Below are 15,058 nucleotides of genomic sequence, written 5' to 3' on the forward strand. Positions count from 1 at the left end.
TCTCTGTTCTTGCCATATAAACATTAATCCTTCTGGGATCAACCATCTATAATTCACATCTTTTTCCAATAATTTTTTGGTCAAGAATCGATATTCTCTTCTCATCTCTCTCACTCTTCTGGGGACTTGTTTTAAAACCATAATCTCTTTACCTTTATATTTCAGCCCCTTATCTCTTGCAACTTGTAATATTTGTGTTTTAATAGTCTTTTTAGTAAATCTGACATGGATCTCCCTTGGTAGCTTATTCCTCATTGCATATCTTGTGAAAACACGATATATCTCATCTACTCCGTCCATCATCTTTTCCTCTGTTATCTCCAAAGCTCCAGCCAGAATTTCTATCATTACAGCCGCCAAATCCTGTCCTTTTTCTTCCTCAATATTTTGAAATCTGAGATAAAATTCTGACCTATCCATCTCCCACTTCAACATCCCAGTTATATCTTGTTGCACCGTTGTTAATTTGCTAACAATATTTCCAATTGTCTCATCTCTTTGTTTATCTTTCTCCTCAATTTTTTGGAGTCTGTCCTCCTGTTTTGCCATCATCTGTTGAAAGTTTTCAATTTTTTCATCAGTCTTTGCAATTCTTTGTTCAATACTCTCTGTTCTTTGGTCAATGCTTGTTTTGAGTTCTTGTATTCCTTGTATAATCATCGCTAGATCCATTTGTACTTTATCTTGCTTCGCCGTTATTGATAGTCGTCCTCCAGTTGATGGAGAAGCAGGAGCAGAAGTTGAACTGCCAGAAGGTAACGTTTTCTTACTCATTTGAATAACTCAAGATCTTTAAACTCCTTTAATCCAATCAGTAGGGTAGCCAATTATAATCCAATTGGGAAGAAGAAAAACATTAAAAAGAAAAAAAAGCCAATAAAAAATAAAGAGTCCAGGATTAAAAAGAGAAGGAGAAAAAGAAGATTAAAAAGAAAAAAGAAAAAAAAGGAGATTCTTCAGGTTCTTCTAAACCTTAATCCTATTGTAAGATGGCCACTTATAATTCAAAAATAAAAATTAAGAATGATCAATAAAGCAATGATCAAAAAAAAAAAAAAGGAAAAAGAAAGAAAGAATTCTTCAGGTACTTCACACCCTAGTCCAATTGTAAGGTCTCAAAAAATAAAAAAAAATAACCATAAAGATAAATAAAAAATGAAAATAGAGAATAGAAAAGGCAAAAATCCCAATGAGCAAAAAGAAAAACTATTCTGAGGCTTTCCCTTAAAAAAAAAAAAAGTACGTTTAAAAATTAAAAATAAAGTCAAACAAAAGAAAGAGAAAATAGATATACAAATATTACAAACTACTGTGGGGTTGATGAGGAGGGATGAAACAACTAAAGAAAAATAAGAAAGAAAGCACACTGCATCTTATTTAGTTATCCAAGGCTCTTATTATGGCTTCTCCACAAATTCCAAAGCCAAACTTCAAGTACTCAATAATAGAAGTTCCAAAGAACACCTGTTAAAACATTCTCCGGTGTTCTTCCCTCTATCTAATCAAGTTCCAGTGTCCTTGAGAAAGAATTCCTTCACAGCTCTTTCAACTTTCAAATAAAGTATCTTCAAGCCTCTAGTTGGCAGTGTTACAAAGTTTCTTTAATCCACTCCCCCTCCTTTCCCCAAAAAGCCTAGTAAAAAGAGGGAAAGAGGGAAATATACATATATATATATATATTTTAAAAAAAAATTACTAAAGGGAGCCTCTATTCTAAAAAAAACTATTAACAATCAAAAGGGGGAAAAAAGAAAGAAAAATTAGATGAATATAAAAGGAAAAACCAGTCTAGTTACAGTTACTAGATCTCAATGGAAGTTCAATGAAAACAAAAGTAAAAGTAAAAAGCCAAGCCTCATTTTGACATTCTCTCTAAGAAATCGCCGCTAGATCAGTTCCATCTGTTTTTGTCCAAAGTCTTACAGAATTCTTCTCATTTTAGAGTGTCCTTGAGTCCCCGAGAGAAAAAAAAAAAATTCTCACCAGCCGATGCACGATCTCATTCAGCCTCTTTCTTCCGGAGCTGTCACAGCTTCAGCAGCCGGGGCTGCCTCTTCGCCGATGGTAAAAGGGCTTCTTCTGGGTCAGCCAGGGACTTTGCGATGTCCCTGGGATCAGCAGAACGCGCCCCTTATTATCACCGTCTCTACGGGACGGCTTAGGTCCATTAGGACCAACCAGGGGCGAAGATATCAGCTGCAATCTCAGAGCCCCAAGATTGCAGCTGTATCGCAGCAACGTGGCTCCGCCTTCTCCGTGTTCGGTCGAGTTAAAACAATTTCGCGTGTTTCTAATTTCGCGGAATCAAGACGTACATAGAGGTACGTATATTTGCGTGCTTTTATTTTCGCGCTGTCTGGTTGCACGAAATGTGTGAAAATTTCCACACCGCGACTTTTGGACATGCATATGACTGATTGAAACACAGGCCGTACGCACGATGCCAGCACGCGCCCCAGCCCTCATACACTAGCTTGCTCTGCATGGCTGGTGCGGCTCATGGCCGCGGAGCTAGCTCTGATCGGATCGATCGGAGGCACAGAAAGGTCTAGACCGATGTAACAAAAAAGGATCGAGAGTTTATGGCAAAAATGAAAAAAAGTAGGAATCACTGTTTGGAAAACAAAAAAAATCAGAATTCCGATTTTAGTCGGAAGAATATCATGCCAGGTTTATGGTCCATGGCTCTCACCCTGCCAGATCCCACGGTTGTCCATACTGTCCTTTTCCTGTAGGATCTTTGTGGTAGTGGGGGCTGGTAGCTTGGCAGCTCAATAGATGGCTGGATTGGGCACCTAATTTCTGCTTGGAGAGCACAGATTAGAGATTGTAGATAGGTAATCTGTCCATGTAGACTGTTAATTTTTTTACAAAGAGGACAGTATTAAAATTAGAAAAGAGTACTGCGAAAGACAGCTGGAAAGCAAGTATTACACTGAACTAAGCCAGTCATTTTGAAATAAAATAAAATCACAATCTAAAGCACACTAACTCTAAATGTATTATTGGTATTTTGCACCACTTAAAGACACCAGCTGGTCTTACTCACCTCACAAGATATCCTAAGGAAATCATCCAGATTTAAGGAAAGATCATGTGCCCCCCAGAAAGGCAGTAAAAAAAATCAGTGCCAAGCTTGCATCCTGCCTCTTGGAAGAACGCCTCAAAAGGATAGTGTCAGGAACCAGTAAAGCAGTGAAGGAAGACCCCCGCCCCAGATGGAAAAAGAAACCATGAGGCAGGAAAAAATTCAAACACAGTACAAATAATTAAATCACAACAGTAGCTGTTACTTGTTAAACCAATTATCAGAACAAATAGACCCAGGAACTAGCCAGATTTCTCAACCCAGTTTCTTTTCAGGAACAGAAATTAACCTTTTTCCTTCCAAACAAAGCTGAATAGGGAAAATTATCCCACCAATAAACACAGGATTAAACGGCACCAAGCACAATTAAACTTAACCAAAAACCACTTTTAGACCAAAACTCAGAAAAGGTATGTAAACTCACGTTTGAATGTCAATCTTTCTAGCTAGCCAAGAAGCTCTGCTTCGTCATTCAATTATTTCTTCAAAGTGCTGATCCCGGCTGGAAGAACTCCAACAGGGGAGTATTTCCTCCCAACAGCAGTGTAAAAAGCTTAAAACAACCCTTCCCCTTTAAGAAAGTACCAGCAAAGAAAAAAAAAACCTCCGGAAACACAAAGTCTAGGCGTACTCCCAAGAATGTAGTAAGGATTAACGGAGAGGCAGTTTCTGTAAGCAGGTCAATAAAGATTATGCTAGAAACACACCAGAATGTTTCTGTGATGACCCGGAGTGTAACACAAATGTAACAAAATCCAAAATGTAAATAAATGTCCTTTAATGCCTCCAACTTGGCCCCACTGTTCAATAATTCTCAGTTGGAGATAAAACATACTCAAAAATAGTCTTCAAAAGAAAGCAATACAGTCTGAACTTAATGAGCAGATAGAGGTGAAATAAAAAACCAAATAAACTGCAATGATAAAATTTCCACAATGGACCGGGATAAGTAATTACCTAATTCAGAGAGATAACAAGGCGGTCTGTTGGAAGGATGCCAACCAACTTCAGCCCAAAATAACACACGCTTTGCTTCTAGCAACGCTGTGTTGTAATCATCTCTCTTATATACCAGTCTCCCAGCTGCAACCAATGAGGAGGATTATGGCCGCTTCCCTCTTTCATAAGCCAAGTTGTTGCCTTCTCCATTCCTCCCTGCATGTCCTAGGATGCAGAGGGGATGGGTCTGGTTGTTCCTCTGACTTCCCAGCTGGCCTCTGCCCTTCCCCAGCCTCCTCCACAACCTACGGAGCCACACCTCCACTCCCTGTCGGCTGTTCCTCCTCTCCCTCAGAGTCCGACTCTACCAAGGGCATGAGTTTCCTTCCTGCCTTCCTTACAGGATTATCCCTGTAAAGTGGAAAAAAACAAAAGATTTCTTTCAACAACCAGTTCTTCGAACTGCTTAAAAACTTGACAACAGGTTCTAGCGAATAGGTGAGAATCAGTAGAATCCCACCCCTGGACTGGACTTTCTAGATAGTGCATATGAATTCTATGACTATTACTTTAAGTCACAGGAGCAACAAACGAGAGGAAGCAGGAAATAGAGGACAAGAGAAATTAATGACATGAAATGACAACTAAGCAACAAGGAAGTGAAGTTGAACAAAAGAGACGAGCAGAAGAAGGCGTAAGAACAAAGGAGTAGAGAGCAACTAGAACAGCAAAACCCACCTATAAGTCAAAGAAGAAATAAACTTACTATCGATTAATATAAATGGACTAAAATTTCCCATGAAAAGAAGATTCTTTATGAAACTGAAAAAAATGTACTTAGACCTAATCTGCCTACAAGAAATACCTATCAAAAGACAACACAGCAAACTCTTAGACTATCCCAAAATTGGGAAACTATATTTTTCATTGGCACAATAGAAGTAGGGTGGTCTTATATATCAAAGAAACAATAAAAGTCAAACCAATATACACAGACGAAGATGGAAGAATATTGATGGTGGAAGTAATAATAAATCACAAACAGGTGCTCTTGACAGTAATATATGCACCAAACAACAAGCAAGATTTTTATGGGAAATTTCAACAGAATATTGCAGAATTGAACTATGAAAACATTTGTCTAATAGGAGATTTTAATGAAATCATAGATGTAAAGCTAGACTACAGAAGCAGTAAAACAAACATAAAGGTAAGGAAAACCCTACCAAAAACTTTCTTTAAATCGGTGGAGGAAATGAGTTTTCAAGATAGATTGAGAGAAAGAAATCTGGAGAAAAACCAATATACATACTACTATAGCCATCAATCCTGGTGAAAGATAGATATGGCATGGATGTCATCAGAACTATGTACTGATGTATAAGAAATAGAAGTAGAGCCAAATCTATGGGCAGACCACAAGTCAGTTAGGATTAAATTGAAAGGATATAAGAAAAAAGTGAGATGATGTTAAATCAATCTACATTAAAAGATAAAAGAATTCATACAAATAACAGAAAAAGAAATGACATTCTTCTTTAAAGAAAATAGAAAGGAAGAGACCTCACTACAAAGCGTATGGGACACAGCAAAGACATACTTTCGAGGATTAGCTATATCCTATATAGCAGTAATGGCTAACCTTTTCGGCAGCAAGTGCCCAAAGCATGCATGTGCATCTCCAAAATGCAACGTGCACGCACCACATGCATGCATCCTACCCCTCCGTGCATGCGTACGTGACCCCTCCAGTGCCCCATGCATGCATGTGTGACCTCACATGTGTGCATGACCCTGTGTGTACACCATGCCCCATGCATGCATGCACAACCCCCGTGTGTGCGGCCCCCACTCCACACACATGCGCAACAGAGACCCGAAGACCAGCTGGCTGGTGGGAGGTGCGTGCATGCATGCACGGCAGAGCTGAGCTGGGGTGACAGCTCGCGTGCCCAGACAGAGGGCTCTGCGTGCCACCTCTGGAATGCATACCATAGGTTCACCATCACTGGTATATAGGAAGGAAAAATAAGGAAAAGAAGCAACATCAAAAAAACACTGGAGGGACAGTACAATAAGACTAGAACTAGAACAAAGAAAAAGCCACAAGAAAAGAAGCTCAAAAATCAAATGGAAATAATAAAACACAAATTGAGCTTACTCAAAAAATAACTGGATCAAAAAAATAAGAGTATGAAATAAAATTTCTTCGAAAATGCTAATAAACCAGGAAGATGGTTGGCATACATTCTAAAAAAGAAAAAAGAAAAAAAATAGATACAAAGTTTTGATAGACGAGAAGATACACTACAGTATCAAAATTACAGCAATTCAGAACTATTATGAAAATCTACATGAACAAGAGGGACTATTGGAGGATAAAATAAAACGATACCTAGAAGCCAGATTGCCTAAAGTCCCTGAAGAAATAAGATCTAAATTAAATGAAAGGATAGCAATGTTTGAATTAACAGAGACAATTAAGAGACAGAAGAATAATAAAACACCAGGACCAGATAGCATACTGGCAGAATTCTATAAACCAGAGATCGCCAATCTTTTGGACCTCAGGGACCATCAAACTCATAATTTTAGATTCCAGGGACCACTAACTGGTTCTGTGGGCATGGCCTAATTTGTTGGGTGTGGCTTGGTGGTCATGTGACTGGCTGGGCATGGCTTGTATGTAAATATTATAAATATTTATATAAATATTGATTTTTTTTATTAAAAAGAGCAACTTTTACCCAAAATCAGGCAAAGCAGGCAGGCAGATTGAGTCTCTCACAGAATCACAGATTCATTCAGAAATCTATCTATCTGCCATTGGCTAGCTCAGTCTGTCAAATAAAATTTGCTTGCAAGCAAACTCATAAAATTTGCTAGCAAGCAAACTCAAAAAATTAACTCACAACACATCATGCATGTAAATATTGAATTTTTTATTTAAAAAAAGAGCAACTGTTACCCAAACTCAGGCAAAGCAGGTAGGCAGATTGAGTTGCTATCAGAATCACAGATTCATTCAGAAATCTATCTGCCATTGACTAGCTCAGTCTGTCACAAAATTTGCTTGCAAGCAAACTCATAAAATTAAGTCACAACACACCATGTATGTAAATATTGATTTTTTTTAATAAAAAAGCAACTTTTATCCAAAATCAGGCAAAGCAGGCAGATTGAGTTGCTCACAGAATCATTCAGTGATCTATCTATCTGCCATCGACTAGCGCAGTCTTTCAAACTTGCTTACCGTGAGTCTGCACTGAATTTGCTTGCAAGCAAACCTTCACTCCTAAGGGAGGTTCAGCTGTGCTTAACTAGAAAGCAAGAAATCCAATCATTTCCTGCTTCCTAGCTATTTTAAATCTCCCGGCACAGCAGAACAGATGGTCGGATAAAGGAAAAATAGCAATTTAGCAGACAAGTTTGCAGGGTAAGGAGTGAGTGGACAGGGAGCCTTGTGTTTCTGCGCAGCCTGGATTAATTGCTTTGGGGGGATGCTCTGGGGGAGAGATTTCTGTGGCCCACCAACATTTTCTCATGGCCCACCAGTGGGCCATGGCCACCGGTTGGCGACCGCCGCTATAAACAACTACAAGACTTTCTGGGATTATTAATGCTGGAAGTTTACAATGAAGTCCTGTTAGAAGCAAAATAGCAAAATCCTGGATGGAAACAAATATCGCCCTCATACCAAAAGAAGATGCAGATTTATCACAAATTAAAAATTATAAACCTATCTCACTTTTAAATGTGGACTACAAAATTTACACACCAATAATAGCTGAAAGATTGAAGAGATTCCTGAATGAATTTATACATTCAGACCAGAATGGCTTCTTACTGAATAGATAAATTAAAAACAACATGAGAATAATTTTGAACACATTGGAATATTATGAAACACACCTTAAAAAACAAATGGCACTGATGTTTCTGGGTGCATTTGATAATGTAAACTGATTCACGATACTGCAGCTAACATGTATGGAATTTGGGGAAAATTTATTGTGATTAATGCAATGTACACTAAGCAGAATGCAAAAGTGTTTGTAAATGGGGATATAACAGAGAATATTAATATTAAAAGCGCAGAAGACAAGGATGTCCATTATCCCCTCTATTTATTCTGGTTTTGGAAGTGTTAAATAGAAACATCCACCAAGATATAGAAATACAAGGCATGGAAAAAAAAAGAAAAAAAAATACAAACTACAAGCTTTCGCAGATGATTTGGACTTCATCATAGAGGAACTGCAAGAACAAGACTCAAATTAATAAAGAAAATAGAAGACTATGGTGATGTTGCAAGACTGAAAATAAATAAAGAGAAAACTAAAATCTTAGTTAAGAATTTTACAGATAAACACAAAAAAGACCTAATGAAAAGAGAGATATTCACATAGTAAAAAAAGTAAAATATTTGGGGAGCTACCTATCAGCGAGATGTGTAACTATAAAAGAAGACAACTATTTAAAACTAACACAGTAAATTAAGCTAGATTTGGAAAAGTGGAAAAAATGTAACTATCACTGCTAGAAAGAAAAGCCACCATCAAAAGGAATATCTTACCGAGACTGTTAAACCTGTTCCAAACAATCCCAATAAAGTTAGAAAGGAAACATTTTGAGGAACTAAATAGAATAGTATCCAAATTTATTTGGCAATGTAGAAAGGCAAGAATAAGCCTGAAATTACTACAAGACTCTATTAACAGAGGAGACTTTGGGTTGCCAAATTGGGTACTACCAAGCAGTTGCCCTTACTTGGCTAAAAGAATGGATAACTCTGGGACATGATTTGCAATTGGGGTGGCATGCCTTCCTACAGTATGAGAAACATAATACTTTCAAAGACACTATATCAGAAATGCTCTGTTCTCAGTATGGGCAAAAATCAAGGAAAAATACTATTTGAAAATACCAGTATGCCTCTCCACGATGGAGGCACCAATACACCCAAATGCGATGGATATGGAAAAAATTGTGAGATACGAAGATATTTTGGATGAGAATGGGGAATTGAAAAATAAACAGGAATTGAATAACCAAGGGATAGACTTAGCATGGTGGCCACATGTACAGATGCAATCTAGATCAGGGGTCACCAACCTTTTGGACCTCAGGGACCACCAAACTCGTAATTTGAAAATCCCGGGGACCACTAATATGAATTTTGACTGATGGTGGCTTGCTGATGTTGGGGGGGAGGGGGGAGGGAGAGAGAGAGGGGGGTGGGAAATCTAACCTCTCTCTTCCCCCCACCATACACACACACATACACAAACATAGAGGCAGGGGTGGGATTCAAATATTTTTAACAACCGGTTCTTGGGCGTGGCCTAATTTGTGGATGTGGCTTGGTGGTCATGTGACAGGCTAGGCATGGCTTGTATGTAAATATTATAAATATTTATGTAAATATTGATTTTTTTTTTTATAAAAAAGAGCAATTTTTACCCAAAATCAGGCAAAGCAGGCAGGCAGATTGAGTTGCTCACAAAATCACAGAGATCTGTTTTTCTGCCATCAACTACCTGAATCTGCACTGACAAATAGAAGCTTCAGTCCTAAGGAAGGTTAAAAAGCAGAGCTGAAGATCTGAACTTCCGGTCTGCAGCGCTTCGGTGCAGGCAGGAATCCGCGACTGTGCGCGGTTTCTGCCTGGTTCACTGCCCGAGTGCCCCGAGCCATCCGGCTTCGGGGCTAAGCCACCTTTGCAGAAGGTGGTGAAGACAGGGGGGCTCTGGCAGGGACGAGAGACATCGCATCTCTCTTCCCTAGCCGGCTAAATCCCCTTTTCCGAAGGCAGCTGAGCGGCGGTCAGCAATGGCCGCCACATAGAAGAGCTCAGCCGGAAAGAGAAAGTGCAGGAGGAGCTGTGAAGAAGTGAAAGTGATCTTTGCTGACAGGGACAAAGCAACAGTGAAAGTATCCTGATATTTAATATTTACTAAAGATACATTATTCCCAGATTGTACAAGTGGCGAATGGATATTAAAGGGAAAACTTTTTTTCTTTTCACTCTCCTTCCAAACGGAACAGTGATAGAACTTTATGAGAAATCGGAAAACCCGCATTGGAGGTATGCTAAATGCTAAAGACTATGCTAATACTAAGGGGATATGGATTTCTGAATATCTAAAGAAAAATCTTTTTATGCTGTAAGTGGGAAGGGAGAGGAAAAAAAATTGGAGTAGAATTTGAAAATAAGGAGGAGACTGCCTAGAATTTCAAAGAGCTATTTGGACATTAATAAGACTTCAAAAAGACATATTCTAATTGGAACTTTGTGACTCAACCCCAGAAAAAGAAATGGAAGAAAGGAAAAAGTGCAAAAAGAAATAGTTTATCTGGATTGTTTGGTGACTTTGGATCTTCTGGGAATTATTTTTGCTTAAAAGTACTTTGGTGGCTGTTTTGGGAAAACTTTTTTCTCTTTATAATGGCATTATCTGTGGATGAATCAAAAACTGAATATCAAAAATATAAAAAGGAAGAACAAGAATGGAAAGATACTTTGGGCACTCTTTTTCAATTTCTAGAAATGGCGGTACGTATTTATGGAGAATCGATTGCGCAGCAGGACGACTGGGATAAAGAAGAAGCCATTTTTGATGAACATGTGATTTTATTTGGGGAGGAGAAGAAAGAAGAAAAGAAAAAGGGGATTTTAAGACTTAAAAAGACAACCAAAAAAGATAAAAATGAGTTGAAAGGTGGATATAAGGTTAGAAAACAACAGAAAGGGGGAAAGCAGAAGAAGAAAAGGGAGGTGGAGAGACAAAGGGGTAAAAAGGGTAAGGAGAAGAATAAGCAAGGGAGAAAGGAAGGGATGAGAAGCCTTAATGATGGGAAGCAAGATTTAAGAAACAAAATCCATTTAGAGACAATGGGTAAATTTAATTGAAAAAGGGATTCTGTAAGGTACATAAGATTGTGTTTTTATATGTGTTTTTTAGAATAAAATGCTTAAGATATAAATGAGTATTAAGATATATGATTAATTTTTTAATGGTATTGACAGTGGTACTAGCCACATTATATATCTATAAATCTGTTCTTTTGTTGTTGTTCTTTCTTTTTTTTCTTTTTTTCTTTCTATATAATACATTGTGTAATTTTAGAATGTACTAAACAGAATCCCAGTACAAGTTATGTGTGATATTAAGTATTATTAGGTTAGGGGAAAGAGTTAAAGGCGTCATACTCCAATCAGTGTACAGGAGAAGTTTTCTTTAAAGAGAAAAGATGAATGGATAGCTGAGAACAGACAAAGAATGACAAGTATTTTGATTTGAACTGAGATGAGATAAGTAGAATAAAACTAAGAGTTAAAAGAAGGAAGAAGCTATATAGAAAATGGTAATAAGATATGGAATGGTATATAAAAGGAACATGATTTTTGAAGTTGTGTCTGTACGATGAGTTTTAACCCGAGATCAAGCAACTTTCAGAAAAAATGTTTTATGTTTTTTATGTTTTATGTTTTGTCTGTTTGTGTATTGGAAGAGAACAATGAAATTATAAATAAGACAGATGGATATAAAAAATGTATACAATCTAAAGTAAAAGAGATATAATTTGAATAAATAGAAGGAAAGGGAGTAATAAAGAGAGTTGGGATAAGATATGAAGTTGAACAGATAAGGTAAATATATATACTAAATTGTGTTTATATGGAAATGTGATATTTTGGAATTACTCTGTCTTTAAATAAGATGTTGTATTGGTTTTTTCAGAAAAAGATTTCATATGTTATTATATTTTATGTTTTGTTTGTCTGTATATTGTTTTGTAAAATTAATAAAATTTGCTTAAAAAAAAAAAGCAGAGCCAAGATCTAAAGATTAGCTAGAAAGCAAGAAGTCCAACGATTTGCTGCTTTCTATCTAATCTAAATCTCCCAGCACAGCAGAACCGCTGATGGTCAGTGAAAAATAAAAAATAGCAACTTAGCAGGCAAGTTGAATGGGTGGGAAGGGTTCCCATGGGCCATGTGGGCTGCACAGCCTTGTGTTCCTGTGCAGCCTGAATTAATTGCTTTGGGGAGTGCTCTGGGGATGACATTTCTCTGCGGACCACCAAAATTTTCTCATGGACCACGGCCCACTGGCTGGCGACCACTGATCTAGATATTATAAAGATGCTAAAACATATGGTTTTAATAAAGAACCAAAAGAATTGGATCAAATCTTAATGGGACCGGAGAAGAAACTGATTTTAAAAAATTGTAATTATCTATTGACTATTAGAATGGAAGAGGAACAAGTAAAAGAAATCATGATAGCATGGGCTAAAAACTTTGGGCATTCTATAGAATTGGACACATGGCAACAGTTATGGGATAGAAACTATAAATTGACAATGTCCATTGCATATAATAAAAACCTATACAAAATGTTTTATAGATGGCACTTCTCTCCAGCAAGATTAGCTAAAATGTTTAAGAATATGACTGCCAAGTGTTGGAATGAAACCATATCCCGGCCTTGTACTACCACATTTGGTGGACATGCGTGAAAGCAAAAAAAAAATAATGAAGTAAAATACATACCTGGATAGAAAAAATGATAAAAGGAACATATAAATTTAAAACTGGAAATATTTCTGTTGGGCATACCAGAAAAATACAGAAAAATACAATAAATACAGTAAAAGGAATGTATATTTAATAGTACATGTGTTAACAGCAGCCAGAATCGTGTTTGCACAACATTGAATGATGAGATCTCTACAGAAAAGATAATAACAAAAGTCTTAGAATGTGCAGAAATGAATAAACATGGTTAAATAAGAGAAACAGAAGTTAGAACTTCTAAAATCACAATAGAAAGATTAATTTTGCTATTAGGATTAATTATTGTAACTTATTAATTTTGATTATTATTATGTATTAATATATGAGGGAAAAGCACTGTCATTACAAGATTACTATTAGAAATTATGATGAGTATTACTCAAACGAATTGTAACCAGCCAACACACTGTTGATATGGATATTGAATATGTTGCTCTATTTATATTAAAAATGAAAATAAAAATTATTAAACCAAGAGCTGAACACACACTGAAAATATATATATATATATATATATATATATATATATTTGTTTTTCTGAGGTTCTGCGGTATTTGTATGTGGATCTTTGGTTGTTGGGTTTTCTCCGCGTAAGATTCAAAGTATCTAGAGCAACGTTTGATGAAGTCTCATTCATCATCATCAGGCCTCTGTCTTTGGCTCTTGCTTTTCAGTCTGAAAAGCAAGAGCCAAAGACAGAGGCCTGATGATGATGAATGAGACTTCATGAAAAGTTACCTAGATACTTTGAATCTTACGTGAGAAACTCAACTAACAAAGATCCATATATATATATATATATATAATAAAAAATGCTAATAGATATTCATAAAGTTAGAGCCACCATCCACATTGGGGCTCCAACAGGCCTTCTTTTGATTGACTACACTCAACTCTGGCAAAATATTGTTGGATGTACCTACACTGTGTGCACAATTATTAGGCAAGTGAGTATTTTGATCATATCATCATTTTTATGCATATTTTCCACCTCCAAGCATATCAGGTGAGGTATATTTGTGTAATGAGGGTGTGGCCTAAGGAGACCAACACCCTATATCAAGGTGTACATAATTATTAGGCAGCTTCTTTTCCTCTGGCAAAAAGTGGGAGATATTTATTTTATTTATTTATCTTGTCAAGCGATTATAAGATAACAGGTATAAATATAAACATAGTTATGAATACATAAAATGGATACATATAAGAAAAATAAAAAAACCAATAGGACACGTTGGTGCGCTTATGCACACACCAATGTCAACTTGTACAGAATAAAGCTCATCCTACATTTTCTTACTTCCACACTCTCTCTGCGGAATTGGCTGCCTGCCCAGAAGCTCAACTTATAAAACCAATCTACTCCGCATTTCTTCGACCAGTTTTGCTGGGAACATCGTGTCTGGTGGAAATGCTGCGGGACTGTGAAAGGAAGGGAAGCAGTTGGCATCATACGTCTCTACAAAGAGTGGCAACTCCACCGCTGAAAGAATGGGAAAACGTCCATGTGTCAGGCAAGACGACACTCGCGGGGTGCAAATTCCACTGCGGAACTGACTATGGAATTCATACTCTTAAAACTCTGCCACGCCAACCACGAAAGTCCAAGGGTGACTTTCCCTCCACCCTCCCGTCTCCACTCCGGCACCCGATTTTGGAAAAGTGAGTGACATTCGAAGCCTTCAACTTACCGAGCTAGGAACGAGCAAACCTGGGGAAAACAGGCACCGGACCGCTGGCGAATAAATGGGCGTTGGCGGGCGGGTTCGCTATATGGGCATGAGGCCGGCACCGCCTACTCCGGCGCACACCGCTTTCGCCCCGCCGGAAACAAGACCTGGGGAAACAACTGGCAACTTGATTGGCAGCAGTTGCTGCCATTCATCGACTCAGGTGCATAGTCGCGAAGGCCGGGCGGTTTTGCATGCCGTTTCTCCGCCTCTGGAAGATCGCCTACAGTCTCTTCCCAGGCCGGGATCTCTCGCCTACAAAATAAAGAGTGGTCAAGAGCCGCTGAAAATCCAGATGTTTCCGCCCCAGAAAAATAAAAATCACACGACACTCCCCCCCCCCGCGACAGGAAGCGCCAAGGCCTCAATCCAGGCCGAACGTCGCTCTTTGGCCCTGCTGTTAAGCAGTGTTGCCGTTTCAAACGGCTGCGATAGAAGACTTTCAATTCGCGGCATAAGCAAACCGTAGCTCACCATTGCTTTACAGCGAAGTTCCCAACCTTTCCGGGTTGGCAGACGGGAGGGGGGAAAGAGATGATTTTGTGGGCGGGGTAAATTCGCTATGACGTGGCGCCGTCGCGAGCGCCGTGGGCGCGCGCACCAGCCGGCTCCTGACACGGCCCACTGGCGATTAGCCCGAGGTCGTGTTGTGGGCAGTGGACCACAAGTTGGAGACCCCTGCTTTAGCGTATGCTTAGCCCATAACACGACCATATG

General features: G+C 38.3%; 1 protein-coding gene across 1 annotated transcript in view; it reads right to left on the minus strand.

Annotated features, from left to right (window-relative positions):
• The window catches only part of HACL2 (2-hydroxyacyl-CoA lyase 2), an 80,235-nt gene extending 65,639 nt beyond the window's left edge, over nucleotides 1-14,596 (minus strand). The window contains exon 1 of the mRNA XM_026716725.2: nucleotides 14,303-14,596. The gene's annotated coding sequence lies outside the window, so the exon portion shown is untranslated. The remainder of the gene's footprint in view (nucleotides 1-14,302) is intronic.
• Between the last annotated feature and the right edge of the window lie 462 nt (nucleotides 14,597-15,058).

This window comes from Pseudonaja textilis, chromosome 2 (genome assembly GCF_049901715.1).
Source record: "Pseudonaja textilis isolate UNSWEBS1 chromosome 2, rPseTex1.2, whole genome shotgun sequence".
Classification (NCBI taxonomy): Eukaryota; Metazoa; Chordata; class Lepidosauria; order Squamata; family Elapidae; genus Pseudonaja; species Pseudonaja textilis.